Here is a 13419-nt window from a genome sequence, read left to right on the forward strand (position 1 = left end):
ATGAGTTTTCTTTAGAAATAAAAGACAGATTCCAAGAATGAAAAAATAAATATAAAGAACTTCTAATATATGGAGAATCATCAGAAATGTTATATGAGAATAAGATGAAATGCTATGCTATTCATAGCATAGAGTATTAAGTTGAGACTTGATTTTCATTTTCAAGAGCTAAGCTGTAAACACTGAATAATTATAAGGAGAAAGCAGTTCAAAGAAAACATGAGTATGTTCAGCCATTTTATTTTACAGAAATTATATTAAACAAAATGGGTCATCTTTAAGAATATTTAAAGGCATATCTAGTTTTATATATATTGATATTTAAGAACATTTTAATATTACCTAACATTAGATTTTTTTTTTTGGTATAAAACACATTTCAAAAATGCTGAGAACTGCCTTTGACTTTAAGTAGGAAAACTGACCTCTATTGTGCATGCACCTTTCTGTTAATGGGATGAAAAAGCGATTGAAATTCTAAGAGCATTAGGCTATTATACTTTATGGTCCACTAAATTTAAAGAAAAGATTCTGACCATCTGTCCTCAGATATTCTTGAACTAGAAAACTATATTCCTTTTAATAATTTAGTGGTGTTGTTATAATTCTACCAGTTATTCAGAAATAATCAAATATTGCCAAAGACTATTATTTGTAATCATTTCTTAAGAGACTTTATTGGTTTTCATTTAGATTAATATTTTAAGCAATGACAGAAGTTTCATCTATTCTGAACATATTCATTATGAATTCTATAGGGTATTTTGTAGGTGTCTAAAAATAAAAAGTCATGCATGATTTAGATTCTGAAACAAGTTATATTATTAAGGTATTTTACTCAAGGCTTGGGTAATTTGATAATTTGTTGCTGCAATGAATCTTGAGGCTGCCAACATTTTAAAATGCAAAGGCTTATTTAGACTTTAGTTCTAAAGGTTCAAAAATATGACACCTTTATTGGATCAATTCAGATGAAGTACCTCTTAGATAGATACAGTCATATCGTGACAGATGAATGTTCTTATCCTAGAAACCGTGTGTGTGTGTGTGTGTGTGTGTGTGTGTTGTATGTCTGATGATTGTGTGTTGGTGTCCATAGAGGTAAGAAGGGAGTGTCAGATGTCCTGAAGCTGTAGATAAAATGATTGGGAGTTGGCCAACATGAGTGCTGAGATTTTATTAAGAATCTTCTGGAAGAGCCAAGAGTTTAATTAAGAATCTTCTGGAAGAGCAGAGAGTACTGGTAACCATGAAGCCATTTCTCTAACCCTGAATAACCGATTTTGTTTTGTGAGAGTTAAGTTTGTGGATGTACCAGTCAAATTGAAAACTATTGCTGTAGTCTGTATTTGTACTATTTCCTAAAGCTTTAGTACCAGCTTGGTGCTGTTGGGAGGCCAAGGGAATTAGAGGCCTGATGGGAGGCCTTCCGGTTAACAGAGGACTGACCCCTATTGATTTATTTATCTATAATTTTGTATGAAATCAGTGTGTGTGTGTGTGTGTGTGTGTGTGTGTGTGTGTGTGTGTGTGTGTGCCACACTACTTACATTTGATGGAATGTTCGTTTAATACCCGAGGTGTCTCTCCAATCTAGATAGATATACTTGTTCTAAAAAAGGATACTAGGATCCCAGCCTGTATATTTCTTTGTCTGTATGTCTCTGTGTCTGTCTCTCTGTATTTTTTTTTACCCCTCCCCAACACTACAACACACCCCATTCTGGTTTTGCTAAGCCCTGCTTTTTCACCACAATTTGATTCCCCTGATGCAAATCACATATTACCAGTTAAAAATCTCCTAAACTGTTAAATAAAACAACCCCTTTCTCCTTATAGGCCCACTTAGCTCACACCTTTATTACGGACCTAAAATTAACTCCTTCCAGATGTACATGTCAAAGCTTGTTTTTAGAAACAATAAAAGTAAAATTTTTGAGATTCTTTAAGTTGCTTGTGTGATCTGTGTTATGAATTTGTTCCTCCATTCATACAATGATTTATTTATTCATCCAGCCTTCATTATACATTTGATAAGCATATGTAATAATCCAGAGAATATAAGAGGCATTGAGAGTATGTAGTGAAATCCATTCTCCCAAGCCTTTAGAAAAAGAAAACATTAAAATATGCAAGCTGCCTGCTTGGGGATGTTAGGAATACTGATCGAGAAGCATTTACTACAAGACTGAATTCCTAAGGGGAGTACTGAGTGATGATGTACTAACCAAACTAAGAGAGGTCTCTGCAAGATGTTAAAGTTGCATAGTGTTTTTTGTTTGTTTGTTTGTTTGTTGTTTTGTTTTGTTTTGTTGTTTGAGACAAAGTTTCCTCTGTGTAAAAGCCTTAGCAGTCTTGGAACTCTCTTTGCAGACCAGGCTGGCCTCAAACTTAGGGAGATCCTCCTGGCCTTACTTCCTCAGTGCTGGTATTAAAGACTTGTGCTACCACTGCCTGGCTTGCATGGTCTTCTTCACAGGTGCTTTACAATGGGAGCGGTATCTAGGTTAATAACTTTTGACTAGTGACTCTGCAGGCATAATTGCCATGTTTATGCCACATGATCCCATTATTTTGGACAATGGTTAGACTGGAATTGGATGGCTAAGAAAAAAATCAGTCATGTATCAATGTAACAACTGTCCAGATAGAAGGACCTGGGAGAATATACATTGTCAAAAACTAGAATGTATCCCTGGGGATTGCTAATAAATCATTTCATGCAGACAGTCAACATGCAATAATTTAGCACATGCAGATGAATGTGACAAACAAGCAGATATGGCCTTTGTCTTTCAGGATTAGGCAATCGTGAACCCTTTGATCAGGTGATTCAAATAAAGCAGTAAGTAGGAACATGAACAACGCATCTTAACATTGTCAGTTATGTGATATATAGTTCCACATGTGCATTTAAGTACATATGATATATACTTATAGAGTCCATTACATACAGAAACATTTTAAAATATTTATTTAATTTTACTGTATGGTTTGAGTGTTTGCCAGTTGTACGTATGTGTATCCTATGTGTGCATGGTGCATGTAGAGGCCAGAAGAGGGTATTAGACACCCTGGCCCAGGAGTTACCGATATTTGATGTTTGTGAGCCATCATTCCAACATTGGAACTAAACCCTCAGCAATTGAGATCAATGTTTTGCTGTCTTCCCTTCCCTTCCTTTTGTATTTTAACTTATACATAATGTTAAGACCTTAAAACTATCATCTGAACTTGCATACATGGAATGCATACTGTAAGTTCAGAGTTAGGAAGGATAATGGAGTAATGGAGCATACACTTTATATAAACTGTGTAATGAAGGCCCCTGGATAGTTCTGTGGAGTCTTGCCATTAACCAGAAGTTAATGGGGAACAGATAAACATATTAGGAAGGTGAGTGATGCAATCCTGTTTCCTCCTCTTAAAACGCCTTTGACCCCTGAAAGGCTGCAGATTTGGGGTTCAAAGGAAACAGTGGCGTGAATTGCAATTTGGGTAAAATTTATTTCAAAAGTGATTAACAGGACAGCAGAGGCTCTGAAGGATGAGAGAACAAGAGTCCCTTCTTACAGCTACACAGGAAGTCAGTGCTCTCAGAATACTGAGAAGTGGCTTTGTGGGGTGGAAATTTGAGGGATGGCTCAGCAGTTAAGAGCACTTGTTATTTTTGCAGGGGACCAGGCTTTCATTCTCATCAACCACCTTGCAGCTCACAACTGTCTGCAAAGATCCAGGGAATCTATTGTGCTCTAGTCTCCATGGGAACATGATGAGTACACATACATGTTACAAAGCACACCCATGCTCACAATGATAAAATAAGTAAATCTTAACAAAATATTGATCTGCTCTTGATGATCTATTGGGTGCCCAGTTTAAAAATAGTAATCAATAAACATCTTTCCTGAACAGTCATTATTGGAATTTTGCAGCAAGGAAAGTAATATTCAAAAAAAAAAAAAACAAGTCACTTTAATGTAGAAGAACAAAGTGGCTAGCAGATCACTCAAGATAAAATTTCATGGGATGATCACTTAGGAGTGTGACACTTCCCAGTTATGTAGGTAAATAGTCATAGTATAAGCCATAAGGGAATGATTTCAGTAACTTATAAGAAACAAAATGGAAACTGAAAGAAAAACATATGGAGAAGGAAACTATGAAAAAGTATAACTATGTTTCTAAAGTAGAGAATTAATTTGACAATAAAAATTATATGAAATGAAATACAAAACAAACAAACAAAACAAGTTGGACATAGCATATTTGGAGTGAAAAGGGCTAGCAAGGTAAAATCTTGTTCTTGATAGATAGAACTTGTGCAGAAGCCATGTCCCAGAATTTCTGTATGGGAATCATTAGTACTTAGTTCACTGAAACTATAGGACTAGATAACATCAGAGTAGGCAAAGAGAAAAGTCCTGGAAAGAAACAAAAATCAACAGAGTGAGAACGCTTTATAAATATTAACGTGAGGCAAACAAATTGAAGATAAAGAAGAGTGAGTTGTCCTGGTATAAACACTGGAGAAGAGGCAAGGGGGGTGAAGGTGCTGAGAGACACCAAGGGATCGGGAAAGGAATGGAAGTGTGGTGATTTCATCTTAGAGTTTGTTACACATTGGGGAGCTAGATGAAAATTACAAACATGCACAACTGTTTACTTATGTGTTTTGTTCCTGAATATTAAGTAGAATTCAATACAAAGCAATAAGTACAAAGCTGAAGCAAACATAGGCAATCTCCAGTTCTGTACTGAGCAGGACCAATCAGATTTTAATCCTGCCAGAATGCATGACCGCAAGAAACTGATGATAAGCTGGAATGGATTAGTTTCAGACTAGGGAAGATTAGATTCAGTATTGAAGAGTATAGGAGGCAGGTGTAGGAAGGATTTCTGTTATTGTAGTAGAGTTCCAGGAGGTGGAGTCAAATGTTGAAACTATAGAGACAATTCTCATAACTAGTGGTTTGTGCCCAGGAAAAAGTCTGGGCAGGGAACATAAGAGAAAACAACATTAGACAAACAGAAAGATTCTTTACTGAAGTAAGAAAACATTCATCTTTATGGTTGTGCAATTTTCCAGCAAGGGCAGATAATTTGTATTGAGATGTACTTGTCATTGTCTGGATCAGTGTACTAGTTATAGGGTTTTAGGTGTTGAGCAGTGTGCTCTAAAAGATGAATTGCATAACTCAAGCTGGGAGATAAGAAAGGGGATAGAGTAGAAGGAATAATGACATAGATATAAAACTGGGTGAGAGTAGGATATTTTAGTTTAATCTTTCAGAGGTAAAGAAGTTCTGGTTTTTATGAATTGTTTTCTCTGGGAAATGTAAGTGGATGAACAAACTATGGTAGAGATAAAGTTCAAGTGCCATTAGGATGGCTATGTGGGTGAAGTCTTTGGCTAACTGTGAGGATCTGAGTTTGAACCTCGAACCCCTGAAAATTGTTTTTGACTTCCATATGCACATTGGAGAATCTTCCCATTCCTTCTAAACACAAAGTAAATGAAATGTGATTGTAAAAAACAATGAAGATCAAAAGCATCTTGGATATCTAGGATACAAAAAGAAAGACACCACTAGTGTCCACTGCCATGAGTACTAGGCTTTTCAATATGACTGTAGTGCTTGTGCAAAGATAGGTTTCTTAGTGTGAAAACTTTAACCATTCCCTATACAGAGGCTGCAACGTTTACAAACTTAATTATAAATTAAGTATTCTACTATTAGTTGTTCATGTTGGGTACAACAACAAATAAATGATAATATTTGGAAAGAATTACTATACTTTCTTTCCATTTTTATTTATTATTTTTTCTTACTTTATATATCAATCCCAGTTCGCTCTCCTTCCCTTCCTCCTTCCCTCCCTCCCTTCTTCCTTTCTTCCCTCCTTCCCATGTCCCAGATCCCCCCCCTCCTGTCCCATTCCCAACCCACTCCACAGGTAGGGTGATGCCTTCCAGGAGGGATTAGCAAAATCTGTCATTAGTAGTAGGGCCTAGGACCTCCCTCCTCCATGGGGAATGTGCTCCCAAAGTCCTTTCCAGCACCAGGGATACATCCTGGTTCTACTGTCAGAGGTGCCTTAGACTGCCCAGGCCTTCTAACTGAGACCCATGTTTAGGGCGTCTGAGTCGATCCAATGCTGGATTCCCAGCTATCAATCTGGGGGGCCATGAGCTACCGCGTGTTCAGGTCAGCTGTCTCTGTGGCTTTCTGTAACCTTGTCTTACCCCCTTTTCTTAATTACTCCTCCCTCTCTGCAACTTGATTCCAGAAGTTTGGCTCAGTGTTTAGCTGTGGGTGTCTGCTACTCTTTCGAAGAGCTACTACATGAAGGCTCTAGGATGGAATATAAGTTAGTTATCAATCTCATTATCAGGGAAGAAAATTTAAAGTAGCCTCTCCACTGCTACTCAGATTGTTAGTTGGGGCATTTGTCTAAAGTCAGTGTTCTCTTCAAACCTATAATGGTATCTTGTAACGAGTATGGTTTTTCTGCCCGCCGCCGCCCGGTCTTGTCCTGCCACTGCGCCAGCCCCAAATAACACACAGAGACTCTGTATTTGATACAATACTGTTGGCCCGGTTACTTGTTTCTTATCGGCTAGTTCTGCCTTAATTATTAACCCATTTCTGCTGATCTATGTATTTCTCTTACCGGGGGGGCGGCATATTGCTTTCTCCAGACTCTCCATCTTGACTCCTCCTTACTACTTCCTATTTCCTCCTTGTCTCCTAGTCCCTCCTATCTTCATTTCCTACTGGCCAACAGTGCTTTATTATTAACCAGTATGAGAAACATATACAGAATGACATCTCCCATCAGTATCTTTTTTTTTTGGTCTCATCTATTTGTCTCCCAACTCAATCTTAATGGTCCAACATGTTGTCCTCTCCTCACTCCCACTCCACTTACTGCCTTCCCCACCACCCTGCCTGTCCCTCTCCCCTTCTGTGAGGGACCTTATATGAATTTCTTAGGTTCCTCCTTGTATCCTAGTTTCTCTGGTGGTGTGAATTATAGGCTGGTGATCCTTTGCTCTATGTCGAAAATCCATATATGCGTGAGTACATACCATGTTCCTCTTTTTGTGATTGCGTTACCTCATTCAGGATTGTTCCTTCAAGTACCATCCATTTGCCTTCAAATTTCAAGTCTCCATTGTTTTTCTCCCCCCCCCCCCAATGAGCAGTACTCCATTGTGTAGATGTACCACATCTTCTTTATCCATTCTTCAGTTGAAGGGCATCTAGGTTGCTTCAAGGTTCTTGCTATTACAAATAATGCTGCTCTGAACATAGTTGAACAATTTTTTTTTTTTTTTTTTTTTTTTTGCTGCATGGATGTGGATCATTTGAGTACATACCTAAGAGTGGGATTGTGAGGTCCTATGGTAGACTGGTACCTGTTCTCTTGAGGAATCATACTGAACTTCAAAATGGCGGTATCAGATTGCACTCCCACCAGCAGTAGAGGAGTGAACCCTTCTCTCCACATCCTCTCCAGCTTAAACAATCATTGGTGGGTCTGATTTTAGACATTCTGACAGGAGAAAGATGCTATCTCAGAATTGCCTTGATTTGCAATTCCCTGATGGCTAAGGATGTTGAGTACTTTCTTAAGTGTCTTTCAGCCATTTTGGATTCCTCTACTGAGAATTCTCTATGCAGTTCTGTACCCCAATTATTAATTGGATTATTTGGTGTTTTGGTGACTAGTTTCTTGAGTTCTTTGTATATTTTTGAGATCAGCCTCTGTCAGTTGTGGGGTTGTTGAAGATCTTTTCCCACTCTGTGGGCTGCCATTTGTTCTTGTCTACTGTGTTCTTTGCCTTACAGAAGCTTCTCAGTTTCAGGAGGTTCTATTTATTAATTGTTGATCTCTTGTTTGTGTTACTGGTTCAGGTTATGTTCTGATTATGTTCAGGAATCGGTATGTTCCTATACCAACTTGTTTAAGGGTACCTCCCACTTTCTCTTCTGTTAGTTCCTTTGTTTCTTTGTTAAGTTTCTATCTGGTGGTCCTGTCTAGTGGTGAGAGTTGGGTGTTGAAGTCTCATACTATGAGTGTGTGAGATTTTACGTGGGATTTGAATTTCAGTAATTTTCTTTTGTGAATGTGGGTGCCTTTGTATTTGGGGAATAGAAGTTCAGAAGTGAGACTTTGTACTGATGGGTTTCTTCTGTGATAAATACAAAAAGACCTTCTTCATCTTTTTTGATTGATTTTGGTTTGAAGTCTATCATGTTAGATATTAGGATAGCTACATATGCTTGTTTCTTGGTCCATTTGATTGGAAGATCTTTTCCCAACCCTTTACCCTGAGGTAGTGTCTGTCTTTGAAATTCAGATGTGTTTCTTGTATGCAGCAGAAGGATGGATTCTGTCTTTGTATTCATTCTGTCAGGCCCTGTCATTTTATAGGCTAATTAAGACAATTATATTGAGGGAAAGTAATGACCATTGATTGTTAATTCTTGTTTGTTTCAGATTTGTTGTTGGTAGTGCTATTGTGATTATATTTGTCCCTCTTTTTCTTTTGGGTTCTGGTAAAGTGGGGTTATATATTTCCTTTGTATGTGTGAATGTATTTAACTTCCTTGGGTTGGAGTTTTCCTTCCAGCACTTTCTGTAGGGCTAGAATTGTGGATATGTATTGTGAAAATCAGGCTTTGTCACTTAAACTTTTGTTACTCAGTCTATAGTGATTGAGAGTTTTACTGTGTATAGTAGCCTGGGCTGGCATGCATGGACTCTTAATCTTTGTAGAACATATATTGAGTATTTTCTGGCCTTCAGATTTCTATGGAGAAGTCAAGTATAATTTTGATAGGTCTGCTTTTATATATTTCCTGGCCATTTTCTTTGCTGCCTTTAATGTTCTTTCTTTATTCTGTATATTAGGTGTTTTGAATATGGATTTATATGATGAGGGGACTTTTTTTTTTTTTTTTTTTTTTTTTGGCCCAGGCTACTTGGTGTTCAGTATGCTTCTTGTACTTTTATAGGCTTGTCCTTCTTCATATTGGGAAAGTTTTCTTCAGTGATTTTGTTGAATATGTCCTCTGCACCTTTGAGCTGGGCTTCTTTATCTTCTTCTGGCCTATTTTTCTTAGATTTGATCTTTTCATGGTGTCCTACATTTCCTGGTTCTTTTGTTTTAAGAATTTATTGGATTTAAGATTTTTTTTGTCAATTAATCTATTTCTTTTAGTTTATCTTCAGCACCTGGGATTCTGTTGTGGATCACTTGTATTCTGTTGGTTATGCTTGCATCTGTAATTCCTGATCTCCTGATCTATTACTCAATTTTTCTATTTTCAGCATTTCCTCAATTTGTGTTTTCTTTACTGTCTCTATTTCAGTCTTCATGTCTTGAACTCTTCGAGTTGTTTCCTTCGTCTGTTTGATTGTTTTTTCTTGGCTCTCCTTACTTTCTTTTTCTTTTCTTTCTTTCTTTTTTTTTTTTTTTCTTCTTTTTTTTCCCCACAGGACAGTCTTAACTTTATTGAGGTTCTTTTGTAATTAAAATGGTTTGCAGTAAACAGAGCAGTCTGTAGGAAGAGCAACTTCCCAAATGTTGCCTGCCCCATGACCTACAGATTGAAGTAGAATTTCTGGACTGATTTATTCCAGATCTCATTTAGTACTGGTAGTGAAGAGTCGAGATGGAAGTAGGGAATTTGATCAAGAGAAGGCAAGGGTAAGGCTCAGTCTGGAAGGCCTCAACTTCAACCCAGCTGAAGAGTTCCACAGCCATTGGTCACCCAGTTGTAGCTAGTCAAGAATAAATTAAACACTACAACTTTGTCACCTCAGCAGATGGTAACAGAGAACTCAAGGCCAAAATTTGAGCCTAGTGTGCACTAGGTGCCAACAGTCTAAGGAGATTCTGAACAGCTCCCTTCATGCTGTCAGGAGGGCTTCATTTACCCTCTCCTGTGTGCTGGTGAACCAAGAGTCTAAGAGTTTTTTGCTGTAGTACAGTTGCCAGGCATGAACTTGGATTGCCAGTATCAACACCAGGTACATGACGGAGACAGCGGAAAAACCAAATATAAACCGGTAGGTCTTGCCATGGCGGTACAGTTGCTGTGCAGCAGGGAACATCTCCATGCTGCCATAAATGAGGGGAGCGATGGAGAAGAGCCCCATGCTGATCATGGAGAGCACCAGGTAGCTAATTTTGTTTCGAGGGAAGGAGAGAAGGCCCAAGAGAGAGGGCACAAGGCTCAACAAATACGGATATTCCCACTTATAGGGCATAGCTACCTGGTGATGTGACAAAAGCCTCAGGTGTCCCACACTCATCTTGGCAACCAACAGCAGCCATATGACTAGATGTACGTAGATCAGCTTCTTGATCTCACACTTGAGCGTCACACTCATACCTCATCAGGTAATGCATGGCGACGCGCTCCCGGTGCTGAAAGTCGCTGCCCTCAGTGGGCTGCTCGCGAGCCTGCCTGATAGCCATGTGCGGAACCGAACCCCAGGCCGCTCACGCTGACCCTATGCTTACCGTCCAAGCCAAACCCCGAGCAGACCCCTTTTTTGCTGTCTCAGTATGCTTCCACTATGCAGTATGCAGTTTCTTACTTGGTGTCTTCCTCTATTTCTTTCAATTTTTTGTTTTTTTTTTTTTCCCTTCCATTTTGTTAAGGAATTTTCTCACATCATATTTGAGGGCCTCTTCTGCTTCTTCTGCTTTGGTGTGTTCAGGTCTAATTGGTATAGAGTCCCGAGATTCTGGTGGTGTCATACTGATCATTCTATTGTTGGTTTTTTCCCCCTTGTATTGCCATCTTCCCATTGCTTCTTCAAGTGGGTGCAGGTGGAGTCTCTCTCTCTGTCTCTCTCTCTACCCTGCTCTCCCATTGAGTGTTGCTGGGTCAGGAGTTTGATGTCTGTAACTCTGGATGATCTGAGCTCTCTTGGAAGTCTCTCAAGCAGAGGCCACAGCAGGGTCAATGATGTGGGGAAGGCAAGCTCAGGATGGTCTCAAGAAGTCAGGAATTTTCTTATCACTCCCCCCTCTCTGCTTCTGTTTCCATCAGCTACTAGATGAGGGCTGTGTGATGGTAGAAAAGTTAGTCATCAATCTCATTATCAGGGAAGGGCATTTAAGGTAGCCTTTCCACTGTTGCTCAGATTGTTAGTTGATAAGAAAATGGGGACAAGAACAGGCTACAGAAACCCACAGAGACAGCTGACCTGAACAAGGGCGAGCTAACGGACCCCCAGACTGATAGGTGGGAAACCAGCATTGGACAGACTCAGACCCCCTAAACGTGGGTCTCAGTTAGAAGGCCTGGGCAGTCCAGGCCTGACAGTGGAACCAGGATGTATCCCTGGTGCTCAAAAGGACTTTGGGAGCACATTCCCCATGGAGGGATACTCCCCTAACCTAGAGGCAGGAGGGAGGGCCTAGACCCTCCTCCAAATGACAGTTTTGTTGACCCCTCCTGGAAGGCATCACCCTCCCTGTGGAGTGAGGGGGTATGGGATGGGAAGGGGTTTGAGGGGCATGGAAAGAAGGGAGAGGGAACTGGGATCAATATATAAACTAAATTAAAAAAAAAAAAAAAAAGCCAGGCAGAGGGCAGGTGATGGGGCCCAAAGATAAGGTGAGTGAAGTCTCAAGATGTTCCTTCACGGACAGGCAGATCCATTATGCACAGAACTGACCCAGGAAGTTCTAAAGAGATGGAGTGGGTTTGGAACCATACTCTGGCCAAAGGCTTACCCTGAGCAGTGGGCCCAGCAAGGCCAATAATGAGGGGAAGGCAGGCTCTGGGTGGTATATGGAGTACCAGGACTGAACTACTCAGGGCAAGGTTATAGGGGGAGCAAGATGCAGAGCTAACCCAGGGAGTTCCCAGGAAAGGATGTGGGGGCTTGGGTTGGTCCTAGACTCACCTCAAGCAGAGGGCAGGCGATGGGGTCCAAAGATCAGGTGAGTGCAGGCTCAAGGTGGTCACTTGTGAATAGGCAGTCTACTATGCTCAGAGCTGACCCAGAGAGTTCCAAGGAGGTGGAGGAGGTATTGGACCCAAGCTCTGGCCCAATGCTTACCCTGGGGAGGGGGCCCATCAGGGCCAAGAATGAGGGGAAGACAGGCTCTGGGTGATGGAGAAGTAGTATACATTTTAAGGATGTGGAAATTATCTTCTAATTTTTAAAATTTTGTTTCACTTAAAAAGGGAAATATTTTGGACTTAGACTCCTTTTACTTGAAGTTGAATTTCTCCTCTAAATGTTGAGTTTAGCATAGTTCAAATTAAATGGCACATTTTTTTTCCCCCTGACCTTCCTGCAACAGTCATTCATGTAAAACAAATTGTAATTTGACCTTGTAGCTGGAAGTGCGCAGAACCCTAGCTTAAAATCAGTTTACTGTATTCACATTTATATTTCCTGGCTGATAATTAGCTCAATGTAGCAAGCAAACAAAAAATCAGCTACGCTTTTCCTCAAACTGGAGTAAGGTCTATAATTAGATGCTTCATTTTTTTTTTTTTTTAATTTTGGTTTAAAAGTTTAATGTGTAAAAATTAAAATGCATCATCTTACTTATATCAGGAAGCTTGTTGAAATTATTTACAGATATTTATGCAAATTCTTTTCATATTCAAGTGAGTTCTGGGGACTTTTCTTCTCATCTTCAATTGCGGGTGTTGTGTTTGTAGTGACTATCACTGAGGTTGACATTCCAACGAGGCTCATTCATGTAAAGGAGTCGGCTTTTATCATCAGCCATAGAATTAATAATCAAAGTAATATAAATCTTACATATTAAGGTCCTCTCAGAAATCATAACCTCATTCACATTTGCTACCACTTAAAACTCCAGTGGGTTATGAGGAAAATTTTTTACTTGAAAAAAATATGCAAACACTCAAAAATTATCTCTGATTTCATTATTTAATGAGCCTATAAACAGGAAATTAAGCCTTTAACTCAGGCAATCCCCCTAACTATCCCTTCCCTTGAAGTATAACTAAGTTAGGAGTGGATCACATGTAGAAAAGTTGTGGAACCTTCTGTGAATGGAAATAGTAGCCATCATGTCATGTTTAATGTCTGTCAATGAATGACTAGGACTCTAATTTAAAATTACATACTTAGGATATTTCTGCTATAAGAATACGTTAGCCTGTAGCCCATGGCAGTTGTGTTAAGTTTTCCATTGGACCCCTTTCCCGGTTGACTGGTTTTTCTTTTTATTTTTTTTTAACTGTAACCCCACCTATTCTAACACAGAGATTTTGCCTGGGTCAAGCTGCTTTCTTGGCTGCCTTATCTTCTCTCAGTGCGATCTTAAGTGCTCACTCCCCAGGTGTCACTACACATAGTACCTGTCACTGTTTGTCCCATGCCACACTGTTTTCTTTAACCTAG

General features: G+C 39.4%; 1 pseudogene; it reads right to left on the reverse strand.

Annotated features, from left to right (window-relative positions):
* Positions 1-9924: 9924 nt before the first annotated feature.
* Positions 9925-10495, reverse strand: LOC127237794 (protein jagunal homolog 1-like; annotated as a pseudogene).
* Positions 10496-13419: the final 2924 nt, after the last annotated feature.

This window comes from Phodopus roborovskii, unplaced genomic scaffold (genome assembly GCF_943737965.1).
Source record: "Phodopus roborovskii unplaced genomic scaffold, PHOROB, whole genome shotgun sequence".
NCBI lineage: Eukaryota > Metazoa > Chordata > Mammalia > Rodentia > Cricetidae > Phodopus > Phodopus roborovskii.